The sequence below is a fragment of the Papio anubis genome, chromosome 2 (genome assembly GCF_008728515.1).
Source record: "Papio anubis isolate 15944 chromosome 2, Panubis1.0, whole genome shotgun sequence".
Classification (NCBI taxonomy): Eukaryota; Metazoa; Chordata; class Mammalia; order Primates; family Cercopithecidae; genus Papio; species Papio anubis.
The window spans coordinates 141,755,849-141,773,007 of NC_044977.1; the positions used below are offsets into that span (position 1 = coordinate 141,755,849).

The window sequence follows — 17,159 nt, forward strand, 5'->3', positions numbered from 1 at the left end:
TCAACTTGGGGAGAAATGTGTTAGAGACAAAATAAAATGGTTTTAATCTTAAAAGAAAAGAAAAGAGAGAACAATGGTGGTGGTAACGTCTGCCTTGCCAGCCTCCCAGGTAGAATCACAGGTGGTGAGTCAGACGACTGTGAGTTTACAAACATGCAACACAGCAGCATTTGATGAACCTTCATGATGTGCTGGACGCTGTTTAGGGACCCAAATAGACCATTTCACTGTAACTGCATGCAGATCTGAAAGCTCCTATTTTCTACATGCTTCCTGTGGAAAACATAAAATGGGTTAGATTTTTCCCCCAATCTCTTGTAAAAAATTTTCAATCGGATATAGAAGTTGAAAGAAATTGACAGTGAGCACACCTATATCTACCACCTAGATTCTACAATTAACATCTTACGATATTTGTTTTATCATACTTCTCTCCATCTACTTAGGATTAAAAAAATTGTTTTTCATTTTTTTGCCTTATGTGATACTTATTAAGATAATTTATTCAACATCAACATGTTCAAAGAAGGAAACCAAATAAGGCTTTTTGCATGGGTGAGGGCATCCCACTTGGGTCTATTATGTCTAACAAAAACCTTAACTGCCAATTCTCCTCACCATCTTCCAAAAAAAAAAAAAAATTTACAGTTTCGTATTTAGGTAAGAACCCAAAGGAAGGAAACAGGAGGATTGTTTTTGCTTTTGTTTTTGTTTAAGCACCATTGACATGAACAGACAGGGAGAATGTTTTTTTTTTTTTTTTTTTTAAAAAAAAGAAAAAGGAAAGAGAAAGACTGGGTTGTTATTAAAAGCCCTAAGATAGGCTGGGCGCAGTGGCTCATGCCTGTAATCCCAGCACTTTGGGAGGCCGAGGCGGGTGGATCACCTGAGGTCGGGAGTTCGAAACCAGCCTGACCAACATGGAGAAACCCCGTCTCTACTAAAAATATAAAATTAGCCAGGTGTGGTGGCATCTGCCTGTAATCCCAGCTACTCGGGAGGTTGAGGCAGGAGAATTGCTTAAACCTGGGAGGTGGAGGTTGCAGTGAGCCAAGATCACGCCATTGTACTCCAGCCTGGGCAACAAGAGTGAAACTCCAACTCAAAATAAATAAATAAATAAAATAAAAGTAAAAAATAAAAGCCCTAAGATAAAACAAATACTACAAAATAAAGTTTAAACAGCTCTCATTGCTGGTTTCAGTTGTGTGCTCTATACCTGAAGAAATGTCCAAGGAAAAAGATATGATCTTAAAACCAAATAAAGATTCGTCTCCCTGAGGGGCCAAAGGTTTCTGTATCAAAGGCAGAGAAGGCACTGGAATACTATAATCTGGAACAGAAGCTTTTTGGAAGATAATAATAAACACCTTGCAATAGTACTGAATTGCATGTTCCAAATGTAGTCATTCAAGTATCCTTTCACTGTACTTGCCTCAGCATATTAATAGTTTTCTTTAAACTAACTTGTCTTTTACTTAGATACATATATTTTAAAAAGAGATCTTATATCATGAGTAGAAAACCAGGAGTATTTGTCATAAACAGAAACTAACTTTGAAAATTAGTGCCATGCAAACCAAACAATGTTGTTAACTCTTAGCTCCATCCTGGCGCTTGACAAAAGCTCTGAACCTGGGCCTGCTCTCTGCTTAAAAAAGAAAAATAGCAAGATAGGCAAGAATTAGAGAACTGTTAAAACATTCAAGTGGAAACTCTTCTTGATTTAATTAGAAGGACTGAAAGATAATTTAAAAGAATAAGTTTCTTAGTATGTGATTCAGGGTAATATAAAATCAAGTCCTTGTACTATTTTGTGTACCATCATGGTATACAACCCAGACCGGGTTTCCGTCTCAAGAAACAAGAAAAAGAAACACAAATGAAACAGACCAAAAAACAAAAAGACTGGAAATAAAGAAAAAAAGAAAAATCGATGAAATAGAAATGGAGGCAGAAACAAAATAGGAATAACACAAAAAATTGTTTTAGTGGAAAGATGAATAAAATTGATACATTCTGACTATACAATTAAGAAAAAAAATCATAAGTTACCTATATCAGGAACTTTAAAAGAGGTATAACTACAGATCCTAAATTTTAAAAACAAAATGTCAAATAATTTTACAACATTGTTGAAATGAACAAATTCCTTAAGAAATGCAAATTATTTAAACTGATGCAAGAGGAAATAGGAAAAATAAGTAATCCTATATTGATTTTTAAAACTGAATCGGTAATTAAAAGCCTGCCCCACCCCAGAAAACAGAACAAAACTGTATGCTCGGATGGCTTTGTTGATAAATTTTTCTGAATACTTAAGGGAAAATTAATATACTTTTCAAGAAGAACGAGGAAACAATTCCAAATTTGGGGCATTTATGAGGCCAGCATAATTCTAATATCAAAAACTGCCAAGGACATTCTAAGAAAGGACTATTATAGGCCACTATGTTTTAAAAGTAAAGACATTACAATCCCAAATAACATAACATTAATACATTGAATCTATTAATAAAGAAAGGAGATTATACATTGACCAAGTGAAGTTTTAAGAAACTATAAAACTTATTTATTATTCAAAAATTGATCAAAGTAATTCACCAAATTAACAAAATAAAAGAGAAAAATCATAGTATCACTTCAATAAATGCAGAAAAAGCATTTGACAAAATTCAAGTTATACATGATAAAAGCTCTTAGTAAACTAGGATAAGACAGGAACTTCCTTAATCTGATCAAGAGTACCTGTAAAATTCTTAAGGTTAACATTACATAAATGGTAAAATATTGATCTCCTTACCCCCAAAGCCAGAAATAAGACAAGAATGCCCACTATCACCACTGGTATTAAGCATTATGTCGGAGGAACTAGCTAGTTCATTAAGACAAGAAAAATATAAAGGTTGGAAATGAAGAAGTGACACTGTTTTTAATCAGATAATATAGTGGAATGTACATAGATTTATCGAGTAACCTTGCTAAATTGAATTATTCAATAGCGTGAAGATGTCAATTCTTCCCAAATTAACCTACAGATTCAATGAAATTTCAATCACAATTCTAGTAGTTTTTTTGTGGAAATTCATAATATTTTTATGGAAATGCAAATGGCCTAGAATAATCAAGACAACCCTGAAGAAAAACACAAAGTTGAAGGATTTACACAACCAAATTTCAAGATTTGCTATAAAGCTACAGTGATTCATACAGTGGTACTGGCCTGAAGACAGGCAAATACATCAACAAAATAAACTAGAAAGCCTAGAAATATACCCACATACATACAGTTACTTTATATGCAATAACAACACAAAGGCAAAAGTAGAATCTTTTCAGTAATGGTTTTATAGCAATTGTATATCCATATAGAAAAAAGAACTTTGCCTTCTACATCAGACACAAAATATTATTTTGAGATGGATAGTAAAAATCACATGTGAAGGATGAAAAAAATAAAGCTTCTAGAAGAAACATAGAATAATATCTTCATGAACTTGGATTAGCAGAGATTAAATAGGACCCAAAAAGCACTAACTGTAAAATGTTAATTAATTGGACATCACTAAAATTAAGAACTTATACTCATCAAAAGTCAGACACCATTAAAGGAATGAAAAGGCAAACCATAGCCTGAGAGAAAATATTTGGAATACATGCATCCAACAAAAGACTTACATCCAGAATGTATGAAGAATTCCTATAAATCAATAAGAAAAAAGACCAACACCTAAATAATAAATGAGCAAATAAATTAGTTGGTGTGGTGGCACACAGGCACCTGTAGTTCTAGCTACTCGGGAGTCAGAAGCAAGAGGATCACTTGAGCCAGGAGTTTTAGGCTGTAGTGAGCTATGACTGTTCCACTGCACTCCAGCCTGGGCAACAGAGTCAGATCCTGTCTCTAAAAACGAAGAAAAAAGAAAGGTCAAAAGACATGAAGAGACACATGGCAAAGGAGGATATTCAAATACCTAACTGTCTAATAAAGCTATGGGAAAGTGCTTAACATTATTACTCATAAGGGAAATAGAAATTAAAACCACAATGAAATAACACTATATACTCATCAGAATGGCTAAATTTAAAGACTGATGATACAAACTACTGATTAAGATATCAAGCAACTGAAACTCTCATATTGATGGTGACAGTATACATGCCTACAAGTCCTGGGAAGTTGTTTGGCATTATATAGCAATGTTAATACATAACTATCTTTTGACCCTGTGATCCCACTCTTAAGTGTATATCCAAGAGAAATGAAGCCTGTGTCTACTAGAAGACATGTACAAGAATGTTCATAGCAGCTTTCTTCGTAATAACCAAAAATTGGGAACAATTCAAACGTCCAACAACAGAAGAACAAGTAAATAAATCCTGGCCTATTTATACAATGAAATACTACACAGTAATGAAAAATACACAGAATGACATATGTGACTCTCACAAATATTAAACTTAGCAAAAGAACCCAGACACAATAGAGTACATACTCTATGATGTCATTTATGTGAAAGTCAAGAAGAGGAAAATGGTGTACTTCATTTCCTCACAATTCATCTCAAATGTACACAAAAGTTACATGTAAAGAGTACATAAAAATAAGAGAATCTCTGTTCTTTTAGTAAATAGACATTATCAAAAGGATCAATTCCATTAACCCTTCTGAATGCCTGTCTTATAATCTAATCACTGTTAGCTGGGAAGACTGGGTAGGAGCATGATGTTCTTGGAAATTTATAAAAAGCCAAAAAAAAAAAAAAAAAAAGCCCTCAGCAGTACATTACATATCAGATCCCTGTTGTGAAATAATGTTTTAGGATAACCGCTGGGTGCCCACCCCAAACCAGGATTTTCCTGCAGCTCTTCCTCCCACTCCAGCTTGTGGGGAGTTCGGTGCACTTTGTCTCAGGGTAGGAACTACACAGCAGAGAGGGAGAGAAGCTGTTTTAGATCTAAATGCCTTAAGCCACAGCAGGGACCAGAAAGAGCACAGGATATAGGACAAAAGATTTCAAAGAACACATAATGGCTCAGAGCCAGTTTTACCCACCCTCCAATCTAGCTCTACATAATTCCTGGATTAATGGCAGAAGAGGACTGGAGGGAAGTATAAAAAGCTGGGCCCCTGAAGAGGTCCCCCTGCCATTCTCCCACCTCCCACACTCTCTCCCTCTCACCCCTTCCCTGCCTTCTGTGGGGGTGGAAGGAGGAGTGACAGAAACCCAACTAGGTTTGAGGAATCCACGTGCAGAGGGCATCTATTCTTGCTTTCCAAGCAGAATCTGGGGGGTGGTAAGATTCCCCGGTTGATCCTGCACTAGCAGGACACAGGGGTGACCAGTAAAGATGGTTCTATGGCGTGTCCCAGATGAGGGGCCTAAAGCAGCCTCATGGAATTCCCGCATCCTCACAAGCAGAGACGGGAGATACATGGAAAAGTAGACAAAACAGTTGGCTGAGAGAATAAAAAAGAGCCACACTTGGGGAGGCCCAGATGTCAGAAGTGGGGATGGATAACAGCACACCTATGGACTGAACAGGAGAGAAAATGCTGTGAATCTTAGCAGATGCCAGCCTCACAGATGATTCCCAAGAGCCAGATGTCCTTTCCCAAAGCTGTGACATAAGCCTCCTGGAATCTAGCCACAAACTCAGGGAGAAAAGGGAACCCTGAATTGGCTGAGATTAAGTTTCTGCCACCAGGCAGGATGAAAGCTAAAATATGAATTCAGTTGTCAAAGAAAAACAAAGAAAAGTATTTCTTCCTCAATCGGGAATGTATCCTGGGGTTTCTACACCTTATGCTTTTCTAGAGTGTGAGTGTTTGGGCTGTGGGTACTCCAATCGTCTGCTCATCCTGCTCTCATAAGCAGCACAACAAGGCTATATGGAGACTCTGGATTTCCCTGTGCAAAACCCATTCTACTTCTAGCTATAAGGCAGTGTGAAGCAGCAGAAGAATGGGGGAGGTGGCCTCATTCACTTTTAGAATATGTGACAAAAAATTTATATACATATGCACATTCTCAGATTTCCTCTCCAAGCTCGTTCAAGTGGATTCTGCCTTTGCCCGTTCAATATTAACCATTTTAGTGCCACCCGTAAGAGAATTCTGCCTTTGCCAGAGAGGGTCTCCTGAGGTTTGTCTACAGAAGAATTGAGAGGGCCAGGGAAAAGGTAGAAGATGAAGGAAGTACCATTATAGTCTTGGGAAAGAGAGTTGGGGGTGGGGGGGTTATATGTGTTCAAGGTGTGAATGAAGTACCCAAACACTGATGGCTGCAATTTCAGTTCATAGTCAGAGTTTTTAATAGTAAGCAACAGCACACCATCCACTCTGGTGGATTTAAACTGAACTGTCAAAAGGGTTTTGAGTAGCTCACAGAAATGGCAAGAAAGCAGGAGAACTGGGTTTGGAGCGATCTATGTCTAGAATGATCCTAAAACCTCACCCCAGGACTTCTCTGGGAAGGATGCTGCCAGTACTGCCGCTTGGCCCACTGAGTCACAAGATTATCACAGGGCTTCTCTCAGGTCTGCTGCTTTCCTTCACTAACTTTGGTTCCAAGTGTGGGGCAGGTGTGTCTGAGAGGCTAAGCCTAGGTCATTTACCTGAGATCTGGGAACATGTGTGATTGTTATTTTTCAGCTTCTGTGGTGTGTGGTGGTGTAAGATACAAAAGAAGGGAGAATGTCCCCAAACATCAGATGAGGTCATGGGCAAGAAAGCCAGAAAGATGGCGCTTGTCTATCACTGAGGCTAACAGCCTCATAAACCTGTGGGCACAAGTTTGTTCTTTAGTATCTGTTGAATACAGATTCCATGTTCCTTTCCCTGCACTACTGAATCACAATGTAGGAGAACGGGGTCCTGAAACTGGCATTTTAAAAATCAGCACTTCAAATGATTTTTATGTGCCTCAAGCTTTTATATACACCATCATCAGCCCATGGGTATAGCTAACAATCACTCTAAAAATCACCATATTTTGAAAGCATTCACATCCTGGGAAATAAAGTATAACTCTCTACAGGTGGTTGTAGAGTCTATGGCTTTAGAGTGTAACAGGCATTGGATTAGTTCCAATTTTACCCTGTATAAAGTTCTGCAATTTTAGAAAAGTTGCTTTTTCTCTGATATGGCTTGAATCTATCTCCTAAAGTTCATGTGTTGGAAATTTAACCTCCAATGCAACAGTGTTGGGAAGTGGGACCTTTAAGAGGTGATTAGGTCATGAAGGCTCTGTGCTCATGAATGGATTAATGTCGTTATCTAAGGAGTGGGTTTGTTATCATGAGAGTGAGTGTTATAAAAGTGAGTTAATTCTTGCTTTCTCTCTTTCTCTTTTGCCCTGTCTCACCCTCTTTCATTTTGCCATGGGATGATGCTGCAAGAAGGCCCTCACCAGATGCCGGTACTGTGATCGTGGACTTTTCCACTTCCAAAATTGTGAGAAATAAAGTTATTTCCTTTATAAATTACCCAGTCTGTGATATTCTATTACAGCAATACAAAACAGACTAAGACAATCTGAACCTTAGTTACACCACCTGTAAAATGGGATAACAATAATATAAACCAATTAAGGAAGGATAGGCTATGCTGCTGAAACAAACAGCTTGACGTCTTGATGGCTTAACATAGTAAAGGTTTATCTCTTTTTAATAAATTGTTTTTAGAGTAGCTTTAGGTTCAAAGCAAAATTTAGTAGAAGGTACAGAGGTTTCCTAACAACCCTGGCCCTGAACGTGCATAGTCTTCCCAATTATCACCATCTCACTAGAATGGTACCTTTGTTACAATTGATAAACCTACATTAATACATCATTATCGCCCAGAGTCCATAGTTTACAATATAATTAATTTTTGCTGTAGTACATTCTATGTGTTTGGACAAATGTATAATGACATATACCTACCACTATAGTATCATACAGAGCAGTTTCACTGCCCTAAATACCCTCTGTGGTCCACATGTTTATCTCTCCTTGCTCCCTAACCACTAGCAACCACTGATCTTTTTACTGTCTCCATAGTTTTGCCTTTTCCAGAATGTCTTATAGCTGGAATTATACAGTATATAGCCATTTTGGATTGACTTCTTTTCACTTAATAATGTGCATTTAAGTTTCCTTCATGTTTTTTCATGGCTCACATCCTTTTAGCACTGAATAATATTCCATCATTTGGATGTACCACAGTTTATCCTTTCACGTACTGAAGGACATCTTTGTTGCTTCCACATTGGCAATTATGTATAAAGCTGCTATAAATATCCATGTACAGGTTCTTGAATGGATATAAACTTTCATTTCCTTTGGGTAGATACCAAGCAGCATGATTGCTGGATCATATGGTAACAGTATGTTTAGTTTTGTAAGAAACTGCTAAACTGTCTTCTAATGTGGCTGTGCCATTTTGCATTTCCAGGAGCAATGAATGAGAGTTCCTGTGGCTCCACATCCTTGCCAGCATTTGGTGTTATCAATTGTCTGGACTTTGGCCATTCTAATAGGTGCATAGTGGTATTTAATTTTTGTTTTAATTTGTATTTTTCTAATGATATATGATGTATAGCATTTTGCCATATACTTATTTGGCATCTGTATATCTTCTTTGGTGACATGTCTGTTAAGGTCTTTGACCCATTTTGTAATTGGGTTGTTTGAGTTCTGATGTTGAGTTTTAAGAGTTCTTTTACATTTTGGATGATAGTCTTTTATCTGTCTTTTGCAAGTATAGTCTCCTAGTTTGAGGCTTATCTTCTCATTTTCTTCAATTGTCTTTCACAGAGCAGAAGTTTCAAATGTTAACAATGTCCACTTACCTAATTCTTTATTTCATGAATTTTGCCTTTGGTGTTGCAAAGTCATTACCGTATCCAATTTATCTAGATTTTCACCTACATTACCTTCTAGGAGTTTTTTATTTTTGCATTTTATATTTAGGTCTATAATTAATTTTCTGTTCATTTTTATAAAAGTGTAAGGTCTTTGTCTAGATTTTTTGCATGTGGATGTCCAATTATTTGAACATCATTTGTTGAAAAGACTGTCTTTTCTCCATTGTATTGTCTTCGCTCCTTTTTCAAAGATCAGTTGACTACATTTATGTGGATCTATCTTTGTGTTCTCCATTCTGTTTCATTGATCTGGTTGTCTATTCTTTGTTAATACCACGTTGTCTTGATCACTGTAGCTTTACAATAAGTATTAAAGTCAGTATCATTTCTCTGACTTTGTTTTTTTCCTTCAATATTGAATTGGCTATTTGGAATCTGTTGCTTCTCAATGTAAATTTTAGAATTAGTTTGTCAATATCCACAAAATAACTTGCTGGGATTTTTATTTCAATCGTGCTGAATCTATGGATCAAGTTGGAAAGAACTGACATCAACATTTTTACAATATTGAGTTTTCCTAGCCATGAACATGAAATATTTCTACATTTACTTAATTCCTCCTTGATTTCTTTTATCAAAGCTTTGCAGTTTTTCTCATATAAACTTTTCACATATTTTATTAGATTTATACCTAAGTATTTCATTTTGGGGGGTGCTAATATAAATGGTAGTGTGTTTTAGCTTCAAATTCCACTTGTTCATTGTTATTATATAGAAAAACTATTGACTTTTGTCTATTAACCTTGTATTAAGCAAAACTGCTATACTCATTTTTTAGTTCCAGGAGATTTTTTTGTTGATCCTCTAAATTTTCTACATAGCAAATTACATAATCTGTAAACAAAGACAGTTTTATTTCTTTCTTCCTAGTCTTTATACCTTTTATTTTCTTCTCTTGTCTTATTGTATTAGCTAGGACCTCAAGTATGATGTTGAAAAGGAGAGGTGAAAGGGTGTATTCTTAGCTTATTCCTGATCTTAGCAGGAATCTTTGTTTCCCAGCATTAAATATGATGTTTGCTGTGGGATTTTGTAGATATTCCATATTAAGTTGAGGAAGTTCTCTTCTATTTCTAGATTACTGAGAGTAAAAACTCTTATAAAAATAAGTGAGTGCTGGATGTTGTCAAATGCTTTACCTGCATCAATTGGTATGTTTGTGTGATTTTTCTTCTTTAGTTTGTTGATGTGATGGATTACATTAATTGATTTTCAAATGTTGAACCAGGCTTGCACACTTGGAATAAATACTCCTTGGTTGTGGTGTATGATTCATTCTACTGGATTCTATTTGGTAATATATTATTGAGAATTTTTGTATCTATGTTCATGAGAAATACTGGTCTGCAGTTTTGTTTCTTTGCAATGTCTTTATCTGGTTTTGGTATTGGATAATGCTGGCCTCATAGAATAAGGTGGGAAGTAGTCCCTCTGCTTCTATTTTCTGCAAAATATTGTAGAATTGGTATAATTTATTCTTAAATTTTTGGTAGAATTTACTGGTGAGCTCATCTGGACCTGTTTCTTTCTGTTTTGGAAGGTTAATAATAATAATAATTATCATTATTATTATTTGAGACACAGTGTTTGTTGCCCAGGCTGGAGTACAGTGGTGCCATCTTGGCTCACTGCAACCTCTGCATCCCGGATTCAAGCGATTCTCATGCCTCAGCCTCCCAAGTAGCTGGAATTACAGGCATGTGCCACCACTCGCTGCTAATTTTTGTATTTTTAGAACAGACAGGTTTTCGCCATATTGCCCAGGTTGGTCTGCAACACGTGGCCTCAGGTGATCTGCCTGCCTCGGTCTCCCAAAGTACCGGAATTACATGTGTGAGCCACTGCACCTGACCTGGAAGGTTATTAATTATTGATTCAAATTTTAAATATATATGTATACATATAGACACACATATATTGTATGTGTATATATACATATATACATATAAATATCTATATACACACACACACACATATATATGCCTATTCAGATTGTCTATTTCTTCTTGTGTGTGTGTTTTGGCCACTCGAGTCTATCATTGAGTTGGTACATTTAATCTAGGTTGTCACATTTATAAGCATAGAGTTGTTCTCATAGTACTTCTTTATTGTCCTTTTAATGTCCATGGGAACTATAATAATATTCCCTCTTTCATTTTTGGTATTAGTAATTTGTATGATCTCTCTTTTTTTTATTTGCTAATATGGCTAGAGACTTCTAAATTTTGTTCATCTTCTCAAAAAACAAGCTTTCAGTTTTGTTAATTGTCTCACTTGATTTCTTCTTTTCCATTTAATTGATTTCTGCTCTAATTTTTATTATTTCTTTTCTGCTTACTTTGGATTTCTATTGCTCTTCTTTTTCTAGTTCCCTAAAGTGGAAGTTTAGATTATTTATTTTAGTTCTTTCTTCTTTTCTAATATATGCCTTCAATGCTATAAATTTTCCTCTAAGTACTGCTTTTGTTGCATCCCACAAATCTTGATGAGTTGTGTTTTCATTTTCATTTACTTCAAAGTATTTTAAAATTTCTCTTGTGATTTCTTCTTTGACCCATGTGTTATTTAGAAGTATGTTGTTTAATCTCTAAGTATTTCAGTATTTTCTACTTATGTTTCTGTTACAGATTTCTAGTTTAATTCTATTGTGTTATGAGAAGACATTGTACAATTTATATTCTTTCATATTTGTTAAATCATGTTTTATGCCCCGAAATGTGGTCTCTCTTAGAAAATGTTCCATGTGAGCTTGAGAAGTATGTGTACTGTGTTGCTGTTGGATGATGTAGTCTACAGAGGCCCTTATATCCATTTGATTGATAGTGTTGTTGAGTTGGACTAGTCCTTGCTGATTTTCTGCCTGTTGGATCTGTCCATTTCCTTTACAGATTGTTCATTATAAGTGTATAGAAATGCAATTGAGTTTTGTTTGTTACTTTGCTGAACTCAGTTATTAGTTCTAACATCATTTTTAAGAAATCTTTAGGGCTTTCTACATATAAGATTATATCACCTGTGTCAGTGATAATTTTACTTCTTCCTTTCCAGTTTGGATGCCTTTTATTTCTTTTTCTTGCCTAATTGCTCTTGCTGAACTTCCAGTATGCTGTTGAATAGAATGATAAAAGTGGATATACTTCTTTTGTTCCTGATCTTAGAGGAGAAGCTTTAAGTCTTTCATCATTGAGTATGATGTGTATTGTGAATTTTTCACATACGACTTTCATATGTTGAGAATTTTACATATGTTTCATAATTTTTCCTCCTATTCCTACATTGTGGAATGTTTTTATCTGGAAAGGGTGTTGAATTTTGTCAAGTGCTTTTCCTTCATCAGTTGAAATGATCATGTGACTTTTTCTTCATTTTGTTAATGTGGTATACTACATTCTGTGGAAGTCACATCAGCCAAGGGGGAAGGGACTTGCAACAATGCTGGGAAATGCAACAGCAATGGCTTCTTCTTTGTCTGCATCTCTGAGATCAGAAGAGCACCAATCCATGATATTTGAGAACAGAATCCTTTTAGCCCAACCTGGCTTCTGCAAGCTGTTTGCAGGCTGTTCCAGGAACATGTGCACAGCTGCTTGTCCCAGAGCTGAGGCATGGGAGATGGGTAACTGCTCCTCTGCTAAGAGCAGAAATTGACTGAAATTAACCAGCATTTACCATCCAAGCCTTCCCCTGAAAGTTTTAAGTCTTCGGTAGACTCCTGAGTTCCAAAACCATTACATTAGCCAGATTCTGCCAGTGCCTTGGTGTTTAGGTGAGAAGACACGTTCCTGGTGCTTTCTACAGTGCCATCCTGCCATAATCCTCCTCCACAGTTCTATTAGCTTTTTCTCACATATTTCAGTTCCCTCCTGTTAGGCACATACTCACTGAGGATTGACGACCCTTTTATCAGTATGTAATTCCTCTCTTTATCCCTGATAACTTTCCTTCCTCTGTAGTCCATTCTGTCTGAAAATAATATATAGCTATTCTTGTTTTCTTTTGATTAATGTTAGTGTGTTATATCTTTCTTCAACTATTTTTTATTCTTAATTGTTCTAACAGCTTGTTCAAAATAATAACAGAAACAATGTATTCATATATACATGTTTATGTATAAGTCAAATGAATAACAACATGATAAAAGGAATGTGAGAGAGGAATTACAAATATTTTGTTACTATAAGGTACTTGCACTACAGAAGTATAGTGTAATTTAAAAGTACACTTGGATTTGTTATAAATGTCTACTGCAAACTCTAGGGCAACCATAAATAAAAGTAAAAAAAAAAAAAAAAAAAAAAAGAACTATTTCTCCCTGTTTGCAGATGACATGATTGTATATTTAGAAAACCCCATTGGCTCAGCCCAAAATCTCCTTAAGCTGATAAGCAACTTCAGTGAAGTCTCAGGATACAAAATCAATGTGCAAAAATCACAAGCATTCTTATACACCAGTAACAGACAAACAGAGAGCCAAATCATGAATGAACTCCCATTCACGTTAGCTTCAAAGAGAATAAAATACCTAGGAATCCAACTTACAAGGGATGTAAAGGATCTCTTCAAGGAGAACTACAAACCACTGTGCAGTGGAATAAAAGAGGACACAAACAAATGGAAGAACATACCATGCTCATGGATAGGAAGAATCAATATTGTGAAAATGGCCATACTGCCCAAGGTAATTTATAGATTCAATGCCATCTCCATTAAGCTACCAATGACTTTCTTCACAGAATTGGAAAAAATTGCTTTAAAGTTCATATGGAACCAAAAAAGACCCTGCATTGCCAAGACAATCCTAAGCCAAAAGAGCAAAGCTGGAAGCATCACACTAACTGACTTCAAACTACACTACAAGGCTACAGTAACCAAAACAGCATGATACTGGTACCAAAACAGAGATATAGACCAATGGAACAGAACAGAGTCCTCAGAAATAATACCACACATCTACAGCCATCTGATCTTTGACAAACCTGACAAAAACAAGAAATGGGGAAAGGATTCCCTATTTAATAAATGGTGCTGGGAAAATTGGCTAGCCGTAAGTAGAAGGCTGAAACTGGATCTTTTCCTTACTCCTTATACAAAAATTAATTCAAGATGGATTAGAGACTTAAATGTTAGACCTAAAACCATAAAAACCCTAGAAGAAAACCTAGGTAATACCTTTCAAGACATAGGCATGTCCCCTTTCACTGCTGCGGCTGCAGCCATGAGTATGCTCAGGCTTCAGAAGAGGCTCGCCTCTAGTGTCCTCCGCTGTGGCAAGAAGAAGGTCTGGTTAGACTCCAATGAGACCAATGAAATCGCCAATGCCAACTCCCGTCAGCAGATCCGAAAGCTGATCAAAGATGGGCTGATCATCTGCAAGCCTGTGACGGTCCATTCCCGGGCGCAATGCCGGAAAAATACCTTGGCCCGCCGGAAGGGCAGGCACATGGGCACAGGTAAGCGGAAGGGTACAGCCAATGCCCGAATGCCAGAGAAGGTCACGTGGATGAGGAGAATGAGGATTCTGCGCCGGCTGCTTAGAAGATACCGTGAGTCTAAGAAGATTGATCGCCACATGTATCACAGCCTGTACCTGAAGGTGAAGGGGAATGTGTTCAAAAACAAGCGTATTCTCATGGAACACATCCACAAGCTGAAGGCAGACAAGGCCCACAAGAAGCTCCTGGCTGACCAGGCTGAGGCCCGCAGGTCTAAGACCAAGGAAGCACGCAAGCGCTGTGAAGAGCGCCTCCAGGCCAAGAAGGAGGAGATCATCAAGACTTTGTCCAAGGAGGAAGAGACCAAGAAATAAAAGCTCCCCTCTTTGTCTGTACATACTGGCCTCCGTGACTACATAGATCAGCCATTAAAATAAAACAAGCCTTTATCTGCAAAAAAACAACAACAACAAAAAAGACATAGGCATGGGCAAGGACTTCATGTCTAAAACACCAAAAGCAACGGAAACAAAAGCCAAAATTGACAAATGGGATCTAATTAAACTAGAGAGCTTCTGCACAGCAAAAGAAACTACCAGCAGAGTGAACAGGCAACCTACAGAATGGGAGAAAATTTTTGCAATCTACTCATCTGACAAAGGGCTAATATCCAGAACCTACAAAGAACTCAAACAAATTTACAAGAAAAAAACAAACAACCCCATCAAAAAATGGGCAAAGGATATGAACAGACACTTCTCAAAGAAGACATTCATACAGCCAACAGACACATGAAAAAAGGCTCATCGTCACTCACCATCAGAGAAATGCAAATCAAAACCACAATGAGATACCATCTCACACCAGTTAGAATGGCAATCATTAATAAATCAGGAAACAACAGGTGCTGGAGAGGATGTGGAGAAATAGGAACACTTTTACACAAGTTGGTGGACTGTAAACCAGTTCAACCATTGTGAAAACAGTGCATGCATTCCTCGGGCGATCTAGAACTAGAAAATACCATTTGACCCAGCCATCCCATTACCGGGTATATACCCAAAGGATTATAAATCATGCTGCTATAAAAACACATGCAATAATATACGTTTATACGCACTATTCACAATAGCAAAGACTTGAATCAACCCAAATGTCCATCAGTGACAGAGACTGGATTAAGAAAATGTGGCACATATACAATTATGGAATACCATACAGTCGCTAAAAAGGATGAGTTTGTGTCCTTTGTAGGGACATGGATGCAGCTGGAAACCATCATTCCTTACAAACTACCCAAGAACAGAAAACCAAACACCCAGATGTTCTCACTCATAGGTGGGAATTGAACAATGAGATCACTTGGACACAGGAAGGGGAAACATCATGGATCAGTCTGCTAGGAGGGGGAGGGGAGGGATAGCATTAGGAGTTATACCTGATGTAAATGACGAGTTAATGGGTGCAGCACACCAACATGGCACATGTATACATATGTAACAAACCTGCACATTGTGCACATGTACCCTAGAACTTAAAGTATAAGAATAAAAAAAAAAAAAATCACCATCCATTTCGATCCCGCACTTTAAAGCTAGGGCTTTAGAAAATAATGTGCAATTATATTATTTAACTTGTGAAGAACCTTTATTCAAATGGCCATGTATAACTATTAAAAGCACAGTTGCCCAGGGTAAAAAAAAAAAAAAAAAAAGAACTACAAATGATATGTTGATAAAAGAGATAAAGTGCTCATTAAAACCACAAAAGGCAGCAAAAGTGTGAAAGACAAAAATAAAAGCAAAAATCAAGGGCAACAAATAGAAAACATCACAAATACGTTAGATGTTGATGCAGTTATATCAATAATGACTGTGAATATCAATCGTGTAAATGCACTGCCTTAGACAGTCTGGGGGGCTGTAAAAAATTCTTACATGCGGTAGCTTACAAACAACAGAAATGTATTTCTCACAGTTCCAGAGGCTGTAAGTGTGAGATGAGTGCCCGCGTACTTGGGTCCAAGTGCGGGCCCCCTTTCAGGGTGCAGACTGCCAACTTTTTGTTGTATCCTCACATGACAGAAAGAGAGAAGGAGCACAAAGTGGCTGAAGATAGGTGGCTTTCCTGGGCAGCTATCTTTGAACATTTGAGCTCCTTTAATTGGGCCATGAGTTGGAGTTATTTGCCTTTAGTGTGATGAAGAAGAGAAGGAGAGAGAGAGCAAAAAGCACTGTAGGCTATTGCAAGGCCAGGCTGGAAGGGGTTAATAACTCATGTCTATATTTCATCTGTCAGAAGTCTTTTATATGACCCAATCTGACAGCAAAGGAGGCTGGAAATGCCATGAAACACATGGATTTGGGAGAACACTGATGGTTTTCACCACACCATCTGATAGGACTTGTGTGAGAACTAAGTGAGTAACATGTATAAAGCACCCACAAATATTTTATTATTTTATTTAGATTTTCTTGGTTTTGGTTTTTGTATTTTTTGTATGTTTTTAACGGGGAGGATGCCAGATGACAGAGTATTTATAGCTTTATTTAACGCAAATAAAATGTGTACATGAGCTGTCTATTAATTTTTCTTGCTGTGCAGCCTGGCACTGGGACTAGTGACTCTGGTGGGCTGCCGGGCTACTCTCTCCACAGTGGCTTTAACTGTTCTTGGAGAAACGTGTTGAGCAATCTCAGTACAGTAAGATTGTTGCATATCAGCAGCACTTCCAGCTCTTTGACATTTTGGGACAGGAATTTTTGGAAGCCACTGGGGAGCACGTGCTTTGCTTCTTTTCGCTTCCCACAACCAGTGT

At 37.1% G+C, this 17,159-nt stretch overlaps 1 pseudogene across 1 annotated transcript; it reads left to right on the forward strand.

The window, feature by feature from the left end:
• The first annotated feature begins 14,079 nt into the window (after window positions 1–14,079).
• Window positions 14,080–14,802, forward strand: LOC101000094 (annotated as a pseudogene). Its single transcript, XR_644040.4, has one exon. The product of XR_644040.4 is annotated as a 60S ribosomal protein L19 pseudogene (transcript).
• Window positions 14,803–17,159: the final 2,357 nt, after the last annotated feature.